General features: G+C 38.9%; 1 long non-coding RNA gene across 1 annotated transcript in view; it reads left to right on the forward strand.

The window, feature by feature from the left end:
* The first annotated feature begins 316 nt into the window (after positions 1–316).
* The window catches only part of LOC133269164 (uncharacterized), a 42,430-nt gene continuing 18,412 nt past the window's right edge, over positions 317–24,334 (forward strand). The window contains exon 1 of the long non-coding RNA XR_009743344.1: positions 317–579. This is a non-coding gene — a long non-coding RNA (uncharacterized LOC133269164). The remainder of the gene's footprint in view (positions 580–24,334) is intronic.

The raw sequence follows: 24,334 nt of genomic DNA on the forward strand, positions 1-24,334 counted from the left end.
ACGGACATCGTTCCTCTCCTTTATTCCCAGTGACACAGCTGCACCTTCACCTCTCCTTCTGGGCAGTAGCCAGGACAGAAAGTAAACTAGAGGAACAGTATTAATGTTGATTTCCTTTTCTACTGGGTTTCTAACAAGGAACCGTTCATTGCAAAATGTTTCTTTCTTAAACTCAGCTAACCCTTTCCAGCCAGGCCCAGAGCACACCATATTGCTGCGAGGAGACATTTTGGGGAGATGAAAAGAGGGCAGATGATGTCTTTGAGGCTATACCTTGTCTTTTAGCACCTATTCATCCTCATCTGTCTTACAGCATGAGGGAATGCAGAGATCTCTGAACAGGCTACCTAGAAAATTCACTGTTGTGCACTGGAAACTGGAGAAAAGAATGCCTGATTCATCACTGTGCTGCTGCTGGGCTGAGGGCAATATAACACCATGGAAATCAGCTGGGATGAAGCTGGGATGAAGCTACAATAGATCAACACAGAGAACAAGCATTCACACCATTGTATTTACACTCGATGCCCTTGTGCATTGAAAGCATTCCTTGCACTGCAAAGCCACAGCATCCCACTTGTAAATACTGATAAAACACACCTCTTTGCACAGCATGACCTGCTTAGAACAAAAAAAATGCATCAATCCAATTTTGTGTAAACAGCCTGGTTTTACTTTCCAGAGCTGCGTGCATGTAACGTGTCGCTGCTGACTGCCTTTATTCAACAAGAATAATGTCAAATGCTCTTCTGGCACTAAAAAATGAAGACTTTGACCACACATTAACCCCATTAGTATGGTGTTAACTTTTGACTTTAATTCTGGCACAGTGTTAGGGGTATTTAAAAGCAGAACAAAGTGAAAGGAAATGTTAAACACATTCCTCTTTCTCTTGAAAACTGGGACGATAATTTAATGCTAATGTCATGAGATGGGTAAAAGGGTTTCATGTCTCTATGTCTTGTACAGAGTGTTACTGGAGGTAAACTGGGCAACTGAAAAAAAGAAACATGTAACAGCTTTCGAAAGGAGTTTCCTGTGTACTTTACCCTTTGAAGTCATTTTAGGCGCATACCTTAGGAGGTTTAAAGTTACTTCAGTAACACTTTCATTATTGGTGAAAATACAGTGGTGATCAAAAGAATATAATAAAAAAAAATCATTAATTATTAACTTTCCTATATTTTAATTTATGCCAGCACTTTACATACAAAGAAATGTTTCTAAATAAACATTTGTTAGGTGAGTAAGCCTCCTAAAGAGGTATAATGTAGGTCCTTGAAAGGCTACATATACTGCCTCCAGAGGTTTAATATTTGGCAGAATGTAATTTGCTGCTTCAGCTGGCCATATCTGGCCATAAATTACTAATTACATGAAGCTTAGAATAACCAAATGATGGTTGCTTCCGAGATTACTATAACAAAAACCAGTACTCTGATTTCCAAAGATTGCAAGGCTGTAGATGGATAAACATAAGGCATAGAAAGAGAGATGTGTTCAGCACTCTCTTAAGGTAAACCTGAATTTTATTTTAAAATGGATGCATATATTTACTGAAGGAGAAATGTGGAGTCAGCTGCAATTGCATGGAGAAAACATTATATCCTATGGCTAGTAAACTCCAAATACACCCCAGGGGACTGATTGGAAGTTACCTACAGTTCTCTCATTATCACAGCACTTTGCGTCTCTGGTGACTTTTGTCACAGTAAGCAGATTGGGAAGGAGTGAGTGCAGGATGAAAAAATAAATGTACAGGAGCATATTTTATGAGAAACCCACGCTTCATCTACATCAACGAAACACAGGAACAATCTTAACTCTTCTGTAGTTCTAGTTATTTGTTCTTCCTGCATTGGCGATACCTAGTTTTGACAGGATTACTCCATTGTGTCTATTTGTAAGTAGTATAAAAATGCAAAAGATGATCCACACACACGATTTTCTTATTTCCTTTTGTAATTGAATGGGCTGAAGGTGAGCTTGAGTTCTTCAAATAATGTCCACATGGCCAACACACACAGTAGAGGGATAGATAAGGCAGTCCAGCTCTCTGAGACCTTTGCTGAGATGTGAGAATGTTTCCATTGACTGCTGAGCTAATCACCTTGGTCATACCTTCTAGTCTGTGCTGAGAGCTGTCCGGAGGGCATCTCCGTGTTGCAGTGTACTGAGACACTGATGGCTTGTCTCTTTGCATGTTGCTGAAGGCTAAGCAAAACTGCTTCTATAGGAAGGGCAAGTGGTCAGCATGGCCACGCTAAGACTGAAGTCTTTTAGGATTGTAGGCCCTCCTTCATGTTAAAGAAGGTCTAGCCACCTTTTTTTCTTTCTTTTTTTTTTTTTTTAATTTTTTATTGTATCAACAGGAGCATTTGTTTGAGCTTTATATGCACTAGGAGCAGATTATGTTATTTGGGTGTTAAAATTAATGCAGTTCTTCTCTTTGCTGTCAGCCAACATAAAATGTATTGCTTGGGATTTCTCTGAAGTTTCACATCACATTTCTTGTAGATTGTTTTAAATAACAATGATGAGAAATGTGCTATAATGCAGCACAAGAATTTTAGCTGAGATAACATAGAAATAATGGATGTTTATAGTCACAATATTTGTTACAGTAGTATAATTTATACTTTAGTAAATGAAATATTAGGCTGTATTCAGAATATCATTGTATTAAGCATTGTAGAGATATACTGTAACTGATTGTCTGTGTCTCAGAGCTATGATCAAAGAGCCTTAACAGAAAAAAAGCAGCAGAAGGGAGAAAAAGATGACAAAAATATCTCAACAACTAAAGAGTGGTTCATAGCCAAGCATTAAAACCAAGTGTCTCACCATTTCTGATGTTGTCCTTTCTTCATGGGCATCAGATCGAGCAATGTGATGAGTTAGAATTCCCTCTGCTTCCCTTCTCTGGCCAGAACTGCACCAGGTGCTCCTAGCCTGACAAAGGCCATGGCCAGACCCCACCTGCAGTACTGTGTCCTCAGTACAGGAAAGACATGGACTTGTTGGAGAGGGTCCGGAGGAGGGCCACAAAAATGATCAGAGGGATGGAGCACCTCTCCTATGAGGAACGGCTGAGACAGTTGGTGTTGTTTAGCCTGGAGAAGACTCCAGGGAGACCTTATTGTGGCCTTTCAGTTCTTAAAAGGGGCCTATACAAAAGATGGGGAGAAACTTTTTAGCAGGGCCTGTTGTGATAGGACAAGAGGTAATAGTTTTGAACTTAAAGAGGGGAGATTCAGGCTGGATTTGAGGAAAAAAATCTTTACAATGAGGGTGGTGCAATACTGGCACAGGCTGCCCAGAGAGGTGGTGGGTGCACCACCCCTGGAGACATTCAGGGCCAGGCTGGATGTGGTTCTGAGCAACCTGATCTAGTTGGAGATGTCCCTGCTCATTGTAGGGGGGTTGGACTAGATGACCTTTGAAGGTCCCTTCCAACCCAGACTATTCTAAGATTCTATGAAACATACCTGGATGAAAGTGAGTGTGCTTACTACATGCAAAATGGCAGACGTTATTATAGAGGGTTTTTTTTCTGTCAATGACTTCTGCTGCAGTTACTTTCAAAGACCAAACAACAAAATCTATCAATATCCAAAACATCACAGAAGAAATTTAGAAACTCAACCAATGTGTATAAATCTTTTCATTGGAAACTAGTCCAGATTCTCAGTTCTTTGAAAATCCCTAGATAACGAATGTTGACTTACAGAAGAAACACTGGGCAAGCAGTTAATCCCTTAACATGGGCAAGAAAGTGGCTGTGATAACTGAAAACAGTAAACATAGTGTAAGTCGCAGCTACATTTCCTTAAGTGATGTGTTTTCTGTTTATTTTTCTTAGCTTTCTGTTACGTCCTTGCATTTAGAAAAGGAACAAGTAAATATTATTTAGGATTTATATAGCAAACCGAAAGCATTGCAGTTAGAACCTCTAGATGAATACGTGTTCTAGAAATAAGCTTCCACATAAAAACAGGCAGTTTATACATATTTTTCTTTTGATTGCTCAACCCTAATATTTTTTCTCTATAAGACTATTATTTTATCTTCCACAAATTCCTAAGGAGCACACCATTAAATAGTGACAAGGGATATCTAATTTCCTACTAGGAAGTCAGAGAAGTCATTGCAGGTCCGTTGAGTTAGCTCCCAAGCACGATTTTCTAATAATACTTGGAAGGATATCTTCATTCTCTCTAGTAGCATGAGTAATTCATGATGAATAGGAATATGGAGCCTCAAAGAAGGCAGTGCAGAGGACTAGGCTTTCTAGCCTGTATCACCCTGAGTGCAAACAGAAATACTGATTAATGCAGTCTCCTTTCTGATTCTTCTCTGCCCTCTTTTCCACAAGTGCTTTTCATCCAAACAGGCTCTGAATCTAGAGCTTCAGTGGCTAGTCACAACCACGAACATTCTGCAGTAAAAAGTTTCTCACATTCAATGTACATCAATCCCCTTGCAATAAATATGTCACAACCTGCTGCTGGTAACCCCATGTACTCTGTCACAGAGCCACTCCTCTCTCAACCCCATGTACCCTGGTCCCAGGAGCATTCGGGGAGCCCCAGGCTGTGGTATGGTACAATGCATTGTCATCATCGTGTTTATGCCTTCACAACAGGATGCTGCTTAGTGGGGATTCTTTAGCTCAATGTGCTCTTAATCACAACACATAGATCCATTCTCCTTCAAAATAACAGTGTAAGAACATAAACTTTAAATAAATGCAATGCAATAAGCAGAAAGCAGCATTTATTTGCTCTTGGTTTTCTTGCTTTCTTATTACTTCTCACCAGCTACTCCCTATTCCATCCCTACTCCCATATTCTTTCATCTCTTTCCTCTACCTTGTCTCTTTCAAAGATACCCATTTTGTATGAAATACTATTGTAAAAAATGTTAGCCCATAAAAAGAACTCAGAGCTTGCTACTAGACTGTGGATCAGTTTCCAGGGAGCTATGTCTCTATATGACAAAAGTGATCAGGAGTCAACCTACCAATACGAAAAAGAGGCAGGCAGCCATCAGAGAAAGTCTAAGAAGCCATTTTAGAGAGCTGAAACAAATAACAAGTTAGTTTCCCGAACAAGAGATTCCACAGACTGGAGGAGAGACATATGCAAGAGGGAGAGAAGAAAAGAATCTGGAAAATCTGGGCCTAAACCTAAATTGTTCTCCAGAAAGTGAGGAAATGGAGGCATGGGAATACGCTGAGGACCTGCATTATTTTATCTAGTTATTGTTACGTAAAGAGGAGTACTTTATTTTTCTCGTAGTAAAAGAAAGAAGAATCAATGTAGAATCCCTTTTGTAAGGCCTTTGTGTTACAAGCTTTAAGTGCTATGTAGCCACAGAAAGACTAGAGCAAACTCAAATTACTCCTGTGGCTGAAGATTTAGGAAAAGGACGCCGTAGGTTTAGAACTACTTCATGAGACTGTACTCATGCAGGATACCTGTACCAAGAAGCTGCACATTGGAGAAGTCAAGGAAAGAGTGGGCTGGACTTCACCCAAATCAAAGACAGCTGTGAAATGCATCAGTCCAACATGTGAAACTACAACACAGACATAGAATCATAGAATCACAGAATCATAGAATCGTTAGGGTTGGAAAGGACCTGAAGATCATCTAGTTCCAACCCCCTGCCTTGGCCAGGGACACCTTACGCTAAATCATATCACCCAAGGCCTCGTCCAACCTGGCCTTGAACACTGCCAGGGATGGAGCATTCACAGCCTCCCTGGGCAACCTATTCCAGTGCCTCACCACCCTAACAGGAAAGAATTTCCTTCTTATATCCAACCTAAACTTCCCCTGTTTAAGTTTTAACCCATTACCCCTTCTCCTGTCACTACAGTCCCCAATGAAGAGTCCCTCTCCAGCATCCCTATAGGCCCCCTTCAGATACTGGAAGGCTGCTATGAGGTCTCCACGCAGCCTTCTCTTCTCCAGCCTGAACAGCCCCAACTTCCTCAGCCTGTCTTCATACGGGAGGTGCTCCAGTCCCCTGATCATCCTCGTGGCTCTCCTCTGGACTTGTTCCAACAGTTCCATGTCCTTTTGACGTTGAGGACACCAGAACTGCACACAACACTCCAAGTGAGGTCTCACAAGAGCAGAGTAGAGGGGCAGGATCAACTCCTTCGACCTGCTGGTCACGCGCCTTTTAATGCAGCCCAGGATACGGTTGGCTTTCTGGGCTGCGAGTGCACACTGCTGGCTCATGTTCATTTTCTCATCAACCAACACCCCCAAGTCCTTTTCCGCAGGGCTGCTCTGAATCTCTTCTCTGCCCAACTTGTAGCTGTGCCTGGGATTGCTCCGACCCAGGTGTAGGACCTTGCACTTGTCATGGTTAAAGCAACATATCTTCTTTCTTGCCTTCTGTAACTGGCCTTGTCCAAACTGAGTGAGAATTATTTGGTTATTCACCATTAATAGCCTTTTCTTTGGGTGGACCTTATATGTCTGGGTTCACAGGCTGCATGTGGACAACACTACCGCTAAGCTGCTTTACCCTCTGCCTACTAATTGGAGTCCATAATGAAACTAAATGGATGATCAGAGTGGCTCAGATACAATCAGATCCACTCACATGCAAGTGGTTGCTGGCCCTAATACACTCAGAAGCAAAAAAAAAAAAAAAGGCCAGGACCTATAGGCCAGTCAGTGTTGTAAAAGTGGTACTCAAAAACTGGAACTTGCTATGGGCCCATTTAGAATTTTGAGTAAGTTTCTAATTAGCAACTTTTTAAACCCTTAAGCTTATTGAAGACATACTGAAAAATAAGCTTGTCCCACATCGTTCTTTCCAGTTCTCTCTGAGAAGATTGCTTTCTGAGAGTCTTCAATCACATGCATCTGTTTTCCTGCTGATATTTTATAGATGTGCATTTCCAACTTTTCAAATCCAGTGCTGACCAAGGGCCATTTGCTTACCAGAGTGAACCAGAGGGTTCACTTTACAAAGCAGCTTCACACAGGCCCAGATGATGCCAGACCACCTCAGATGTGCCTGCGTGCAGGATGGAAAGCCAAACCTCAAGAGTGGTCTTGCAAGAATTAGAGGGTTGTGCTTCTGACCTCTTCATTACTAGTAGGCCTAGTTGATCTAGCTGATCAAAACTGGTAACCTCTTTGCTCAGAATCTTAGTGACTACAGTTATTTACCACTTAATTTTCCTTCTGCCAGATTTTTCTGCGTATGATCACACTTCATGCCAACATGAGATACTTTTTTTGGAATTCTTAATTACTCCAGCAAATATATTCCCAATACAGCCACACTACTTCTATAATTCTTGTCTAGTTAATATCTAGTGTTATGTTTCATGTCATATCTAAGATCTCTCTTGCCATTAATGTTATCTTGATAGTCATTAGTTTATTAACATGCTGTGACCATTGCTTAGCATGATTTTCCTTGAGAGCATGATTTCTCTCTTGCTTCTATACATAATCTGTTGTCATATACTTGCCATAAGCTGTTTACATCGTAGAGTAAAATTTGGCATACTTTTATTTTTTTTGGCATGTAAACCTAGGAGAATCCTTTTTCATACCCACAGAAATATCAAATTTAGTTACAACATCAGCACCAGTTCTATTTTTTAGTTACAAAAAAGTAGCTGAGACCAACTTATATGGTTAATATTAAACTCTCTTGGTGCCTTTTGGAAACTCAAGTGAAGAGGTTCAAATGCTAAGTAACACTTGATATCAGTTATGGAACACTAAAAATTTTTCTCTTTGGACTAACAAGCAGATTTACCCAGCATTGTTGCATATCATCTTTCATAACAAAGCCATCCTTATTACATTGCACTTGGCCAACAATTTCTGAGACATCCTGGTCTTTTTTATTCATTGGTCATCACTTTATTTTCACTCTGACAGTATAGTTTTTCATTGCTGGAACATTGCTCAAAATTTAATACACAAACTAGTTCCCATCTTCAATTCTTAAATATTTGGGTGTCTTAATATTCTGCAAAGTACACAACAAACCTGATTCTCAAGTATGCTAAGGCTTTTTTTTTTTTTTTTCCCAACCACTCTTCTATCTAAAAGGGTCTTAAACTGTATGGAAACAGCCTCTTGAGAATAAATCCTGCATGAAAAGTCCTGGAAGCAGCACAAGAGCTCTAACTCCTTGGCCCTGTTGTGAGGGGGGAGATAAAAAGACAGGAATTTGTTGTGCTGTACAAGTTCTTTGCTTTGCATGACTGTTAGAAGGTCACGGGAATCAAAGCCTTTGGGTGCCTCAAATTCATGGCACAAGTGTATCCAGTTGAGTGCAGAAAGTACAAGTAATTCACACTGAGAAACATGCACATGTTGCTGTCAGGTCCCAAGTTAACAGCTTCAGACATTCCTCATTGTCACTGTTTTTTTGAAAAGCTGTCATTTGTGGGTTCATTTTCATATGCCTGAAACTGTCAACACAGGGGTACCTGTTTTCTCTATTCTGAAAAATCCTTGCCATGCTCCTGAAAGGTTTCTCACATTGACTTGGTGGGTGTAAGCACCCAAGCCATTCAGAACACATTCAGTATACTGTTATTTTCTAATGAGCAATCATAGTCCTTAATGTTTAATGAGAAATGAAAGACAGATTTAAGGTATGCCCAGGTTTGTTTCTGCAACTGCAGCTGGTTTAAGGATATGAATGTGATCTACATTTATTTTCTGTTGATTTCAAATTCTTTTATTTGGAAGCATTTTTTCCAGGCTTTAGAATTTGTATGGCTATCATACATTTTGCCAGCAAGCCTGGCTTAGGAGACCATCACCCTAATAAAAAATCTACAAACGTAACAAATTTAAAAGACACAAATTTGTCTTGGCTGCTCCATCATATTCCCTTTAGTTGTATTTGGATTCCTTTCTAGCTGAGAATAGTACTGTCATAAATCCAAATACCATGATGGTAGATGCGCACAAATCTTTTAAGTGAAAATAACCAATACATGTTGTCAGTGGTAGGAAAATATTGAATAAAGATGATATGCTTTGGCCACTGATCACAGGAAAATTTCTGATGAAGTGGTTTCTAAGATAGGTGGGAAACAGAGCTAGGGGGTTAGAATTTGGGTTTGGGGATGTTAAAATTTTGCCTAAAGGATGGGTATGCAGCTGTCAAGACAGAGTTTACAGTCTGCGGGTAAACAAGTCAATATGGCTGAGATTGGAACCTGTTGGTCCATAACACTGGCATGTTTGAAAGCAATATTATTCTCTCCCCCAGCAGAGTAATTAATATGTGTAAAACAAGCCTAAATTCAAAGCCTACTTCTCTTAATGTGTGATGTTCCCCAACTCCCTGTCCTACAGAGCCAGACTTAAAGATTGTGAGATGATAGAATCACTATTTCCCAAGCAAATTCTATTTTGATCTGTGAGCTACCCGGTGCAGGGGACCCTTCTGTCAGAAGAAAGATCAACAATTTTAAATATTTTTTATCTCAAATAGAACCAGAATGCAAATGCACTTGAGACAAACTATGATTGCACATCCAACCTTGATTGTGTCATTTTCCAATTTTTGAATATCTCACTTTGCAGCTTCAATTTTAATTATAATGAAATTATATAATTTGAATGTGTTATTTCTTAGGAATATTTTAAAGTAAGGTTAAAATTAATTATAATTTGTATATGTGATGTACATGTGCAGGAAAAGAAAATGGGTTAGATTTTTAAATAGTTTTTGCTCAGCTGTAGCAGAGGAGAGTTTTAGAGAAAAAAAAACACAACACTTCTGAATCTTAAGGGTGTTTCTTTTGTGGTATGTCAAAACCTTACAGCAAACAGTGAAGTTGTGAGAGGTTTGTAACGGAAGAATCACAGGACTCTTTTATCATGGAAAGCATTAACTAGCCAACTACTAGGGAGGATACCAGTTTATCTATAATATTAGTGTGAAAGATACTTGTGTTACTTGAAGAAATAGTATCAGCCTAGTCCATATTTTGCAGTAATGGTAAAAAAGACTGAAAGCTTCTAAAAGTCTGGGTGTCAGTTCTGTTCGGAGGAGAAACACCCAGAAGCTCTCACAGCATCACTTACCACCCATGGTTCTATGATATGGGTATCAGTCTTAGCCTGCTGGATCACCAGGAAAAGCAGATATAAGCCAGTTTAGAAATCAGTGTGAGGTATAGCCAAATTAGCAAAAAGCATGCAGTGGTGATTTTCTGCCAGCACGTGTCACTGGTATCCTAGACGGCTCCCTGCTTGTCTGCCCTGTGCATATCAGGGCACTAGCCCTACTGCAAAGCAAGAATATTTTGGAGCAGTTCACTTAGACAGGAACAGCTTTCCATTTCCAAGGTCAACTGGTGACCCAGGAAATAGCTTCATATAAAGTACCATGCCACTGGCAGGCCAAAATGCCCCAGGAATCTTGGCATTACAAGTACCATGTGCTATTTTTGCCTCTCCCTTGAGCAACAGAAATAGCAACAGTGTGTATCCATGCCTGTAGGACCGGGCAAATGATGCGGCTGCATCAAGGGTTGGCATCAGCTTTCTGTTCACCGGGGCCACGTAGAGGAGACAGGAGGCAAGAGGCAGAAAATTGGGAAGCGCGGAATAGCAGCATACCCAGGTGTGTTCCGCAGGAACTTCTCCAAGGCACAGAAGGGAAATGTTAAGCTTTTCCCAGTAAGGCTGATATGTATGGGTGTCCAATACAGCTGGTTTTGGTCTGGGGCTTGGTTTTGGCTAGACTGCAGTGGCATCTGCAGTAATTACTGCATGTAGACATAATGGCCAAGGTCTGATGCGAGTGTCCAAAAAGAAAGAGATGCTGGCTCTGGAAGGTAGGCAAGAACTTTGGGTGAAAACTGTATAAGGATAGAGGAGCAGAAAAGCTTGTAACCTTCTTGTGGCTGTGCTGATAAAGGTAACATGCCAGTGTCTTTTCAGCACACCAAACCTGCGAGGATGAGTTTGTACTAGATAAATCCTTTTTTCTATAGTATTTTTGATACAGTAGCAGAAAACCTAAAAACAGATGAGAACCTTACGGGAACCATAGGTGCCACTGAGCTGCCAATGCTTGCCTTCTTTATGCTGGGCTGTGAGCTGGTGCCAGTGGAGAACTTGTAAATATTTGCTTTTGCATCCTTTGCTATAAGTGGTAAGTTGTTTGCAGTCTGGGGGTACAGCTGGGCTGCTCTTGTCTCAGACCACTGCGGTTAGACCTGATAGAGGTCACTTGTATGACTTCTGATCAAGCAATACAATTTTTTAAGGAATGTCTTATATGGATTTGTTCCCGTAAGTAACAAAACCTAGAAAAAAAGAGAAATAAGAACTGCTTCAAATCAACTGCTCTCACTGAAGAGTAATCAACTCACCAATACTGACAATAGGATCGAAGATACACATGTAGACTACTAAAAGGGGTATAAGTATATTAATATTGATGAAAACAAGCAGAAACTATTTCTCCCAGATTTACAAAGCAGAGCAGCTTAGTTATCAACTTTCTGAAGCCTAAACGCCTGGAAATTCCAAAATAAAAGATGTAAAAGCAGTGTGCAAAAAAATTAGAAGTCTTGTATGAATATTGACATTTGTATGTGTTATTTCTGATCTAAATGATATTTAACCTACTTGTCAACACCAAGTAAGACTAGCAAGAAGGTCATCTTGGGGTCATGATAGATTTTGTCCTTGTAATACTGGCAGTAAGGAGATGATGTGAAACACTAACCTCTGCTTTATATGTTTATATGCCTTGTAGAAAGCCTGAGATGTTATGAAAGAGTTAGTGACCTGACAAAGCTTTCAGGAAAGAGTTAAGAGCTATTTTTGTATGTCACATAGCCAGAAGGGGACTGAAAAAAGGGAGTAATTTTTTCTCAAGTGTTAAGAAAATCAAAGGAGTTAAGAAAATCCCTGGCAAGGTGGATAGGTGAATTTCTTTTTTGTGCTTGTGCTCAGAACTGCTTGCATCATTGATAGGTTTTCGTTGCTTCATGGTCCTTTCCTTTTAAGTATTTGTAGGTCTAAAATTATTCATTTACAGTCAAATTGTACCTTTTTTTTAAAACTCAAGTGAAAATACTGTTTTTTTTTTGCCAAGTTACTCATTATTTATCTTGGTTTTAATGTTCCTCAAGTGGGATCACACACTGAAGTTTTAGCCCACCATGACTGAACCTCCTCCGCAAACACCAGTTGTTCATATCTGGGACCTGACCTGAACAATCTGAGCCCCTCTGTAGCCTGTGCACCTTCTGGAGTTTCTTTCCTATGGGCATCAGGCCATGGGGGCAGAGATGAGAAGCAAACACTTAATGTTTCACACAATACTAGCAATATATGATCCATGCCTGGAGCTGGGAAGTATTTCTGAGTCTCACCAGCCACTCCAAGCCCATTCCTGCACTTAATCTGAGTCCTGAACCCTGCAGACAGGTGGAGCTGATTGATAGCACTATTTCAAAGGCAGACACTACCTGACCTAAACAGGAGAGCTACACTCAATCGTGGCTTCTCCTGCAAAACCAGTCTTGCCTCCCTATGGGACCCATGTCAGGACCACAGGGACTGGGCAGCAGGCCTCAGAGCACTGGCAGGCAGCATGCATGAAGTCGAGCAGGGGAGAGAAGGCGCAGGGGGGAGAGAGGGAGGTCACATCCCCCTCGACTGTCCTGCTAAATCCACACCTGAGTTTCATCACATTATTGCCTTACAGCTGACACCTAATTATGTAAGCTCACAGAAGGCCTGGACTTTTGAACTGAAGAGCAAAGGTCAATTTTTGCTACTAAATCAAGGTAGCAGAAGAAACATATGGTCCATGGCTGATCCCTCCTCCCTGTCCTGTTTTATTAGAAACCAAGAATTGATTTTTGGGAACAACTCTCTTCGCATTTATTGTCTCTGTGTTAGGTATTTGGGATCAGTTAGATCTCTTAAAAATCCAAACCAAAACCAAAAGCAATTACAAAACCCCAAACATTAAAACTTTATATGCAGGATTCTATTTAGGTAGGTGATATTCTGCTCTTTTTTCACTTGAGAAAGCATTTTAAGCCATAGTCTCTGACACTGACACTGCCTTCTGTTGAACTCTGCTACTGTCCTCCCTTGCAGTCCCTCTAGGATTTAGTAAGTTTTCATCCTCTAGCCATATTCCATTGTGACTGCTTTTGGCTCAGATCCTGCACTAATATGGTCAAGAAATGCAAACATGATAGGGCAAAAACCTCCATAGGTGAGCTAAAAGACCTTTTCTGGGTAATTTGTATGCTCTTTCCAGCTAGCTGTAATAGCATCAAAGCTAAGTGATAAGGATACTGCTAAACTTGCTTTAATTAATGTCAGCTTTACAGTCATAAATCATTATTAATTCCCACACGAATTTTAGAAATGGCCTAGATTTTATGGCCATTGCTACAGTTTGTCTGGAAATTCTCCTACTTGTGGACCTTAGCTTGTTTTTGCTTCAGTCCTGATGTTTTCTCCATTAAATTCAGCTTGCATCTGGTTTGCATGACACACAAAGTTACTCTTACTTCTTTAACAATGACCTAACTCCGCTTCTGCCTGTGCCTGTCCTTTTTCTCTTTCCAAAGGTAGATGAGATGTTGAAAGTCATTGCAGCACTGTCTTTCAAGACACATTGATTGTCAATTGTCTTCCCATACTAGTGCATTAATTCAACAATACTACTGATGTCTAAGGAGAAAGGCTGAGCTTAAATTATTAAATTATTACACAGCTTAAATTATTCCTTTTAACTGAAATATAGCCACTAACTTCACTGGGACTTCATGCTTCCAGAAGTATTAATGAAGGTGAATAAAATACTTAAATTACTTAACAACTCATATATTTTACTAGGTGTTAACTTTCCAGTGACTATTTATCAGGCCTTTCTTTGGTACCATTTGGGAGCTTGGACTAGTTTGTCTGTGCTGTTTTATATGTATTGACAAAATTCACTTCTGCTGAAGGGAATTCATTATTTAGGAAAGCTCTGATTCTCTTATGGTTTCAATTTTGATTCCTATTTATGCACTTTCCTTAGTTAACATTATTCAGCTGCCCTGTTTGCTGTGTCATTTGTATGCAGACGATATTCGAATATCCTCTTAGTCCCTGCAGAGCCTACAAAGAAGTTTGATGTTTTTCGTAATTGCCTCTGTGATATTTAATCACGGGTAACTTCAAATTTTGTTAAACTTAACACAGACAAAACTGAGTTGCTATTGATTAGTTCACTGGCGCAGAGGTCTCAGGTGTCATCTGTGGTAGTTTCCATTTGTGGTAGTTCTTTTATCCTTCAGATAATGCTTGTGACCTTGGGGTCATTGTGGATTCAGTGTTTTCTTTTGAAGCCCACATCAATCATGTAATTAAAGTGTCTTACTACTGTCTTTGGAATCTAGCTGGGCTGAGACCTGTGCTCTTTCTAGCCCACTTGCTAAAACTTTAATCCATATTTTGTTTATCTGACTTGACTACTGCAGCTCTTCCATATGTCCTCTGTTGTTTGCATTAGGGACACAATGTAGCTGTTTAGGAATATGCAGTGAATTAACAATGCTCATTGACTTCCATTCAAAGTAGAGGATGTATTTTTAAAATGCGGCTAGACGCTGGGTGTCTTTTAGCTTCTTCTTAGCTGGGAGCTTTTAATGATGTTTCATTTAACAGGATATTCTTTCCAGACAGACCAGTAGAATTTTACATGAATCCTATCAATTCACAGTGTTATTTTTTAACTTTTTTCTGAATGTGGGTGGCCTTAAATCATTAGAATTTCAAGATTGCTGTCACCTCAGATTAATAAACGCTATATACTTGGCAAGTTGCAGGAGCATTGGTTATGTTTCCATTACAATCCTATCTTTACTTACTTGTCATTTTGGGAGTTAATGTTTTCCAGACCAGTGTCTACTAAAGAGTGACTTGCTTCAGTTTCAGCAGAATTTATTTCAAACAATCCTTTTCTCAAATAGACATTTTCACCAATACAATGTCATAGGCCACATTCTGCTCTCACTTATCTCTACAGAGTCCAGTGGGATTGTACAGGATTAACAAAAGCCTAGACCATGATGGGGAATTGTAAGACTTTTAAACAATCCAGATAATAAACCAATACAAGTATGTATGTAAGCAGTTATTTAAGTTTAAAATTTGTTTAACTTTTTTTATTTTGTGCTGATTCCTGGTGGTCTTGAGGCACACTGAAACAAATGAAAATAAAAAATGATGCAAACTATTGGCTTGGTACAAAAATCACACTATATATTTGCATTTTTGAAAGTTTGGTGGGTAAACAGAGCTAAACAGCAGGCTACTGCCACATACACCTAATTATTGTTCATACTACTTTTGAAAAGTGAAGCACTTGAGGTGAAGTATGCTCTGACATATAGCGAGTAGAGGTAAAAGCTGAAAAAAGAAAAGGTAGTCCATGGAGAAATAGAACTACTGTTGTCTGTATCTGAAATGATTCCTCATGAAATCTCTTTAAAGGAAAAGTAACTTGGAATACCAAGTGGATTCTCAACCATGTGCATACCAGAGTGTTGAAGCAATGCATCTCTACTTCTATTACTTGACTAAGAGTCATCCTGAGACTACAGGAGACAGGAAGCAGTTTAGCATTAAAATACAACAAAACAACAATGGTGCAAACTTTTTATTTTTTTGGTTAGGTTCTGTAAATAAGTACTTGAAACTATTCATTACCATTGTTACATGCAGTCTCAGTGTTTATAGGACAGCCAAATGGGTGAATTTCACTGCAGCAAACTGCTACAGGAAAGATGCATTTGCACTGAATTAAGTGTCGTAGTCTTTTGCTATGAGGTTTTTTTGTCTACATACCCAACTGTAACCCAAGGCTGTATAGGGTATACTTAGATGTGAAAATCAGATGTATGAGAAAAACTTAATATTTTATTTATAGCAAGAATATTGATATACAGCACACTATGCACTATGTGCAAGGATCATCTAATGGTGTTCTGGAGCAGCTTGTTCCTAGCTGAAATGTGAACTTTCATCTGTGACAACGAAGTACTGGAACACTACAGCTTTCTCTGAAGTTGGATGCTCTTCCTGAGTCATTACAAAATTGTCTGGCAGTCACTGCAAGTGTCAATTGCTGCAATGAGAAGATAACTTAACCTACCTCTCTAATCAGAGAAAGCACACTGGCCCAAGCAAGAGAAATGTCTGAAGTTTTGCCTAGTCGTCTAAAATGGATCCCAAAAGTGAATAGATTAAATTTTCAGTACCTGAACAGCACTGCCTGCTTTTCTTATGTCCATTTGCAGCTTCTGTCTGGAGACTGCTGAATTTGGAGAAAAGGATAGGTGTCCTTAAACTGCGAGGAATAAAAGAAATCTGAAATTGAGTAAGAAACTTTCCAGACAAGAACTTTCATGTGAAGATTATTCCAAAGTCTCTAGAGAAGTGCAGTTTTTGTATCAAAGACTCGGAGCCTCATTTAAAGATGATAGTGTATGCAACAGAAGTTTTTAAATTCACCCATGAATGCAGCTAATTGATTTTAATTGAACACGCCTTTGCTCAAGCATATATAATAGAAGAGGAAGACTTGTTCCAAAACAGTATGCTAAAGGTATTACTCACTTCAGGAAGTGTTGCAAACTCAGATTCTTGCCTTTCCACCTGGACTCAAAATGTTTGCAGAAGCCATCCCAAAAACAAGATAAGAAGTTGCAGACTTTTCCCCACCACATAACAAAAGGGTCAGATACAAAAATAAAGAGGATATAACATGAAGAAGTATTTGTTCCTTCATTATGATGTGCTGCTTTTCTGGCAGCAGTGGAAGTTCAAAGAGAATTACTTTATCTCTGATATGGACATGAGTAATAGATGGCAGAATGTACTGAGACTTATATAGGCAGATTTATGAGGCATGCCAGAAAAGAGTGGCCCTACGAGTTTATTTAAAGCCATAGATTTCTGAGCAAGTCTGCAGCAAGGACTAAAGCATTCATTGCCCTCCTTGCAGTAAAATTGTCTCAAGCTTACAAAGGTGAGTGTAGCACCACTGCTTTCTATCCAGAAGAAATTGGAGCTATTCAGTAGTCTCGAAGGCTCCAACATCTATATGAAAGCTCTTTAGTCACTAGGCAGCCTTTCGTTTTCAAAGCAAAAGTCTTTCTGTTGTAAGTCTGCTTGACTTGGTTGACAGTAGTGAAACAGAGCTCTATATAACTACAAACTTCATTACAATAGATTTTTAAGATGGTTTGCTCACTTTGGTCAAATTTAGATACTTGCCATTTAGTCTGTAAAGGATATTAACTTTGATGTTTATATCCTCTAGTTAGTTAGTAAAAAAGTTTGTGTGACTCCAGAAAAACATGCCCTAGGAAAATATGAGAAAAATTTTGCATCCCTGAGGAGGAATATAATGTTCAGATGCTGTATAATGAAGAGAGGTGAAACTGGTAGTGGAGTTACTGTGCACTAAATATTCAGAACTCATAATGTTTCATGGGGCCAATGCCCCTGGGAAGAGAAATAAACTCTTTTCTATGGCAGAGCAATAAATATTTATACATCATATTGCCCAAAGACCTCCATCAGAGGGACAGAGAGAGGCAGCTGAGTTTGCAGAAAAGAAGGTGCAATCCTTCTCTTGCACTTACAACCTGAAGATAGAGACAGGCAAAGAAGAAAAACTTGTTCCTATCCCATTTAGAGAAATGAGCACTTTGGAGGATTTGCAAAGAGTCTGGTAACTGGAAGTATTACAGGAATATTGCTTTTTCTCTTTCTTTGTCTTAACACTGTGTAGGAGTAAAGCATATATGATCTTTGAATAAACACAGCTGACAAATTAGCAAATTTTACTATTTGATGGAGGGAAAATTGATTGTAATTCAGTTTTTTCCCTGCAGAATCTGAGTGATCTGAGAAACTACTTAACCCTTAAGGACGGAAGAGAAGGAATCACATCCCTCTTCAGCACAGAACATTAACTTTCCCAGCTTTCCCAAATGCCCGTTGACACAGTCCTATCTTAGAACATAACTGGCTGAGAAAAAGAAGAGAATCAAAGACTACAAGGAAATCATTCACACCCACACAGACTGTGTTAAAGGTATTTTTCAAAGTACAAGCCTTGTATACTTAAATGCAACACCCATAGCACCTATTCATAAGACACCACATGAAAGAAATAAGTTTCAACTTGATTTTCTACTCTGGGGATTTTAAGATATCTCCCAAAGACATCAGAACAGCCCAACTACAGTCTTAAGTCAGACCAGTGAGGTTTGGAGATTCACAGAGCATCACAAAAAATGCATCTCCTATCCCAGACATTAGAAGAGACAGTCTTTGTAGATCTAGTGACTCTCAAGTGCTCCTCAGATATTAATGAGATTGAGAGATGCAATGTTCATCTAAGAAAATTTACTCACAATTTACATATAGGTAAATTGAGGCATTATTATCATGAGCAAGTTTTCAAAAATTCATCTCTGATTTTGCAGTCATTGGTAGTTGTTTTCCATCCTGAGCCAGGAAATGTATAAAGATATCTGTGAGTCTCAAAACAAAATTGGGTTTGGTTTCTTTTTCTGTTAAGCATGTGAAACTGTCAATAGCAGAATGTTTTGTAGAAATATGTGAATTTAGATGAACCTCTGCTAAAAAAGGTGGACACTGGAAACCACTTTGTTTTCTGCCTAAGTAATCCAGTTTTCTAGGCTCAAGATTTCTTGGGTGGTCCCTCTGTACCACAGACTTATCAGGTCACAACATTTTAAGGTTCCTGCAGCATGGCTGGGAGCACAGAAACTCAGGCTGTAGCAGAAGTCTTTCAATATTTCAATTCTCCACTTTTCCACAAGCTTGAAGAGGTATACCTAATATCTAGACGAATAAAAAGACTCAGCTTAAACTTGAAAGGCTTTTGGTCTTTTAGGAGCAGCTCAGTAAGATGCAATGAAAACAGGTGTTAGGAAATAATTGGTTATCCAGTTAGGAAACATGCAGTTTATTTTTTCTTAATTACATGCAGGGGATGGAAATACATTTTCTGCAGGGGAGTTCAGTATGTGTGGGGATTTTTACCAGGCATGGACAAAGAATATTGAAATATCAGAATTGCTTTGCAGAACAGAAATGTTCCATTTCAGTATTCTATTCCCTGTTGCTACTCAGCTTTTGTGGAGATCTTGGCTCCCTGCTTTCTTTCTCTATGCAGTGACAGACTTTTGAAAATAAAGGACAGTGAAAATTCTGGACACAAAAAATAGCAAGTGAAATCACTAAGAGGTCCTATTTCACCTCTCAGAGATGGGCACTGGAATGAAAGACAAGGCTGGGATGTCAGAGAGAACCCAGGGTTGCACTGGGACTACAAGTGCTGAGACTGGGAGAATTGAAGAGAACAGCAGCGAAGCCCTGTTAACCTCCCCAGCAGCCATCAGCCTTCCCAGTTTCTAGAAGAGAGACTCATGGAGTAATCCTCAGATTTAGGCAGGAAAAAATGGGGACATGCTGAAACCAAGGACTCTTTTTGAAAATGCTCGAAGTTTACAAGTGCCAAAAGAAACAGCCAGATAGATGCTGGTTCCAGGGTGGTGAGGGTTGCAGGGCCTGGTAGGACTATAGAAGGAGGGGCTGACCATCACCTTGGGTGGCCTGGGGTTGCTTCAGGCACTACAAAAGAGAGGCCATCTCTGGCATTTGGAGCTTTATTATAATATATGTGAGTATTTATTACCCTGAGCAAAACATCCACATTTCTTCCTGGCAAGATGCTATCCTTTTCTGAGATGTGAGAGCCTTTCAGCTGGGTGGGGTTAATGTTAAGCAAGTGCAATTCAAAGGAGAATTCTAAATTAAAGTCTACTCCAAAACACTTCTTAAAACCCTGAGTCATTAGAGGCTGAATCACATTATTCCTATCAGCAAGATCTCTTCTCTAACATCATCCTCTATTTACTGTACATTACCTCATGATCCTGGTCAAACTGCATCTTTTTCACGAACATGAAGAATCCTAGTCATTAGGATGAGTTTAATATGTTGTGAGCTTTATTTTCTGACGCTAGTTAGGAAACAACAATCCAAATTCATGTATTTACTTGTCTGCACACAAAAGGAGCTTTTCCTAACAAGCAGGTCAAATAATAAGCCTCGTTTTCTGATTTTCACATTTCACTTGCTTGCTGAAGCTCAAGGCTGGCTGTTACAAGGGCAATTCTAAAAGTCAAAAGGTTACAGAATAAAGCATCACCCTTAAAAATTCATCATTTATCTGTGGAACAGTGACCTCTTGGTGACTCTCTCTTAGCTACAAAGCCACTGATTGCATGGCCCTTCATCCTCCTTCTGTGAATCCCATAAACAAGTCCCTGTGAAATGCCAGAAGAACATTTAACATGCAACTTTCATCACATATTAAAATAATGATGTAATATTAGATTAGTTATTAGACTAATTACCACATAATTAGCTCTTTCCAACAGTTCATCATATAAGATTCGGGGACAAATTATTGGGAAAATACATTATTCGATTAAGTTTCAAATGTTTGAAAATTTGTCTATATAATGTATACTTATCTAAGTATATATAACTTTATGCTTATTAATATGACAGGTAGTTTGTTAAGGAGATAAGCTCCTCCAGTCCAGATAAGTCTATGAATTGTATTTCCTTCAGGCATAGAGCAATGTTGGAATAGCTCTATGTCGTAGAAAGTTTAAGCAAATTGAAAGATAAGGATCAAAATTAAAGTGCAAATCACTTCAATTTGTTTGTTTCAGTGATTAGAGAGACCATACTATTAAAATAGTCAATAGTTTAGTGCTTCTTATGACAAAACTGCTCAAAGGGCAGAATTAATGATGAAAAGTTTAGGAATTAGAACTGAACTTTCTGGTCAGAGAAAATACTCAAATTTTCAACCAAAAAATTCTACTTACAATCTGGATGATGAAAACTCCACTGACAAGTTATATCTCTGCTGCAGTACTCCTAAGGGACCTGAAAGTCAAGCTAGGCTCTTAGACATCACCTTCTGCAGAGGAAGTTCTTGAATCAAAACAGATATCTACATTACAGAGGTGTGGCCTAATTATCATTACTGCATCCCCTCTTTTTAACACCTGTTAATTCTGGGGATGATGAATAAGAGGAAGTTTGGGACTGAATTCCAAACTCGAATATAAATTCATAAGGTATTTGCTAATAATAGCCCACAGTTCATAGCATCACTGAGACAAACCCTACATCCCAAGCTAGTTTACAACCACATTGCACAGAGACCCTTGATCTAGCCAGCCTCTTAACTGAGAAAGTTATTATTAGAATTGAACTTTTCCCTGATCACAGTTAAAGCACTCCTGGGGCATGCGGGAGATAAAACTGCAAAGAGTAGTCTTGCTGGATCTTTAGTGTGGAAATTACAGTGTTGGAGCTACTCTATCAATTCAGACAGCACCTGGCCTCCGGCAATACTTTTTTCCTTCGGATTAATTAATGTTTCTCCTCAGCCTCCTGGTTACAGGTACAATCGTAAAATCTGTGCATGTTAGCAGAAGTTGCATCAGATACTGTTCACCCAGCCAGCTGTGTAGGAATGATTTTCTACCTCTGCACAATCTTTTCTGATGTCTCTGAGAGGCAGGAGACTTTGGTGCTGAACATGAGAATGGTCAGATCTCAAATGACTGAGCTGAAAGCCTGTCAAATCTTTCCATTCACATAAGAATTTATCCCTTCTGGGCATTATGGTTTCATAAGAAGCAAAGCTGTTATTCTGTAGAGTCAAGTTTTCATTTTCAGAAGTCAGAAACAATCTCCTATCAACACCACCAGGTGAGGATTTCACACATTGCTTCAGGGAAAGCTCACCTTCTGTTTCTTCATCTCATTGACAATATGCATTTCAGCTTCTTAGGCTGATAGAATATTTCCTTTAAGAAATCTCCTTGCTTCAGTAAGGCCTTGTTGGGCTATGGTCTCACTATTCTTCAAGATTACCTTTTTTTTTATAAAAAAAACCCAACTTTTATTCCTATATTACTGAAAAATACTCTTTCAACAAAGTGTCATATCATGAGGCAAATGTATAAGCTAGGGTGAAATTTTGTGCATACCTTTTAACTATCAGCTTGATATTACTGAATAGTTCCAACAGTAATCCTCATGGATGTGAAAAAAATGGCTGTGACTAAGATTTGTAAATAACAAAACCGCTTCAAAAAACAGTCTTACCTTCCAAATTTCTTTGGAATTGCTTCCTTTTTTCACTCTCAACACAACTTTAACTTGCTCTTATACAACACTAAATCCTAAAAATATATATTCAAATAACAGAGATTGTTCACCATTTGAATTTTAAACCACTGTGCTGATTGAAGCTGATGAGAACCTTGAAAATATAGACTACTTCTAGCAAAGATGGGACCAGACCTTGGACATAATCGTTACATGCATTGCCTCAATTGTATGATGATGTTCAGTATTCTCCTAGCATTACACAACTGCCAATGCTTTATTCTTTAGATCAAGGTAACATCCTTCCTTTTCTATTACTTTCCTGGGACTTCTGGATGCATTACTCTGGCTCCTGAAGCAAAAATAGCAACTGAAATTAGTAGAGATAACTGCAGAAGAGAACTTAATGGTGTAAAATTTGGGGACACAGCTATTGTAGCTAGCCTACAGAGATATCTACACCAGTTCTTAGAAAATCTCTTGGACATCCTTGATAAATAACAACTGAAGGGTTTGTTGGGGAAAAAGTCATTAAATAAAGCCTGTCCCTTATATATTAATGAAATGTATGCACTACCTGGCTGAATGAAAAAGAACCCCAAACAATCCAAAATAACCAAACAAAAAAATCCCAGACCACTGAGGGGAACATAAACCCTACATTCATTAATAGGTCAATATCAAAGATCATCAGTAGATCAAAATCTGGAAAATGCAAAATGTTCGGATTAGTATGCAAAATAAAACATCAATGTAGAGAGTGGATTTATATGATTACACTATGAATAATTCATTAGCAGAAGAAATACAATTAGCTTTTAAAAATGATCTAACTACTAAGCTCATGTTTAGCAAATCTAACATATAGTAGCATCAGGAGGTAAAAGTCCATAATGCAAAAGAAATTAAAACAATGCCTTTAGGAGACCAGCTGCCTTATTACTAAGGGGGAAAGGGCAGTGGATTAGGCAGGTTAGATCATGCCCAGAGAGGTTAACTTGTCTGTAGTCAATACCCTTGCATTTGCAGGTGTGCCCTCAATTGACCTTTTTAATATGTGCAACCCTTGCTGGAAAACCTTATTTCTAAAACACTAAGCTCCGGTTGTTTGAAGTGGCTCTGACTATGGCAAAGCATTCCTTAAGCTCATAGGGAGTTTATTTGGTGGGAGGATGCACAAGAGCTGAAATATTTTTCATGAGAGAGGCTTTTCTGTGCTTCCAGTAGATAGAAATCAGAGGGCTATATCAGACAGAAGATAATCGATGCTATAGCTGGCATACTAAATCAATAAATGACTGGCAACTGTAGCTAGTTTTAGCTGAACCTTTGCTTTCCAGAGCAATCACTCCAAGTCCTGACTTAGTCATTTTCAGGATGAAATTGCATCAGGTTCTTAATCTGTATTGTACCAGTTTGATGTTCGCCAGACTGATACTGATAGTGATTTCCTAGGAGGCTGACATCTGTGGACTGATACTACTCAAGAAGGGAGCAGAGCAAGTGCAAATATACAAAAGCTTGCTGTGGAGAAGCCTTCTAGTTGGTGTTTTTCTTCTTCCCTATATCCTATTTCTGCAGATGGTTTATGTAAGGGAACACAGACAGTGCTTACCTACCATTTGGTATTTTAAAAGTACTGTGTATTCGTAATAGTTCTTTTAAGAACGAAGAGTGCCACCGCTAAGTGACATTATGAGCAAGAAGCCAAAAGCTGATACAACAATTCAAAAGCATAGAAATTAAAGTCGATTGTCAAATGGATTTTCCATTCCATTAAAAATGTCAGGATTGAAAAATTTTGACACACAAAAGATCATATTAAATATTCACATTAAATTAAGTGGGAGCAAACTCAAAAAATAATCCAAACATTGTACAAAATTAAATTCTGGAAAAATTAGCTTGCCAAAAATGTTTAAATCCAAATATGTTGTGGACATTTGAATCCTTCCTTGGATCCTTTTATTTTCTATTTCAAAGAGCAGCTGTTATTTTAAATAAAGCAAAACTTTTTATGAATAATATGTCAAACACAAAGCATTGTTTTGCTATGG

The sequence above is a fragment of the Pezoporus flaviventris genome, unplaced genomic scaffold, assembly GCF_033815535.1.
Source record: "Pezoporus flaviventris isolate CSIRO_AGI_PZ_B2104156 unplaced genomic scaffold, CSIRO_AGI_Pfla_v1 ptg000015l, whole genome shotgun sequence".
Classification (NCBI taxonomy): Eukaryota; Metazoa; Chordata; class Aves; order Psittaciformes; family Psittacidae; genus Pezoporus; species Pezoporus flaviventris.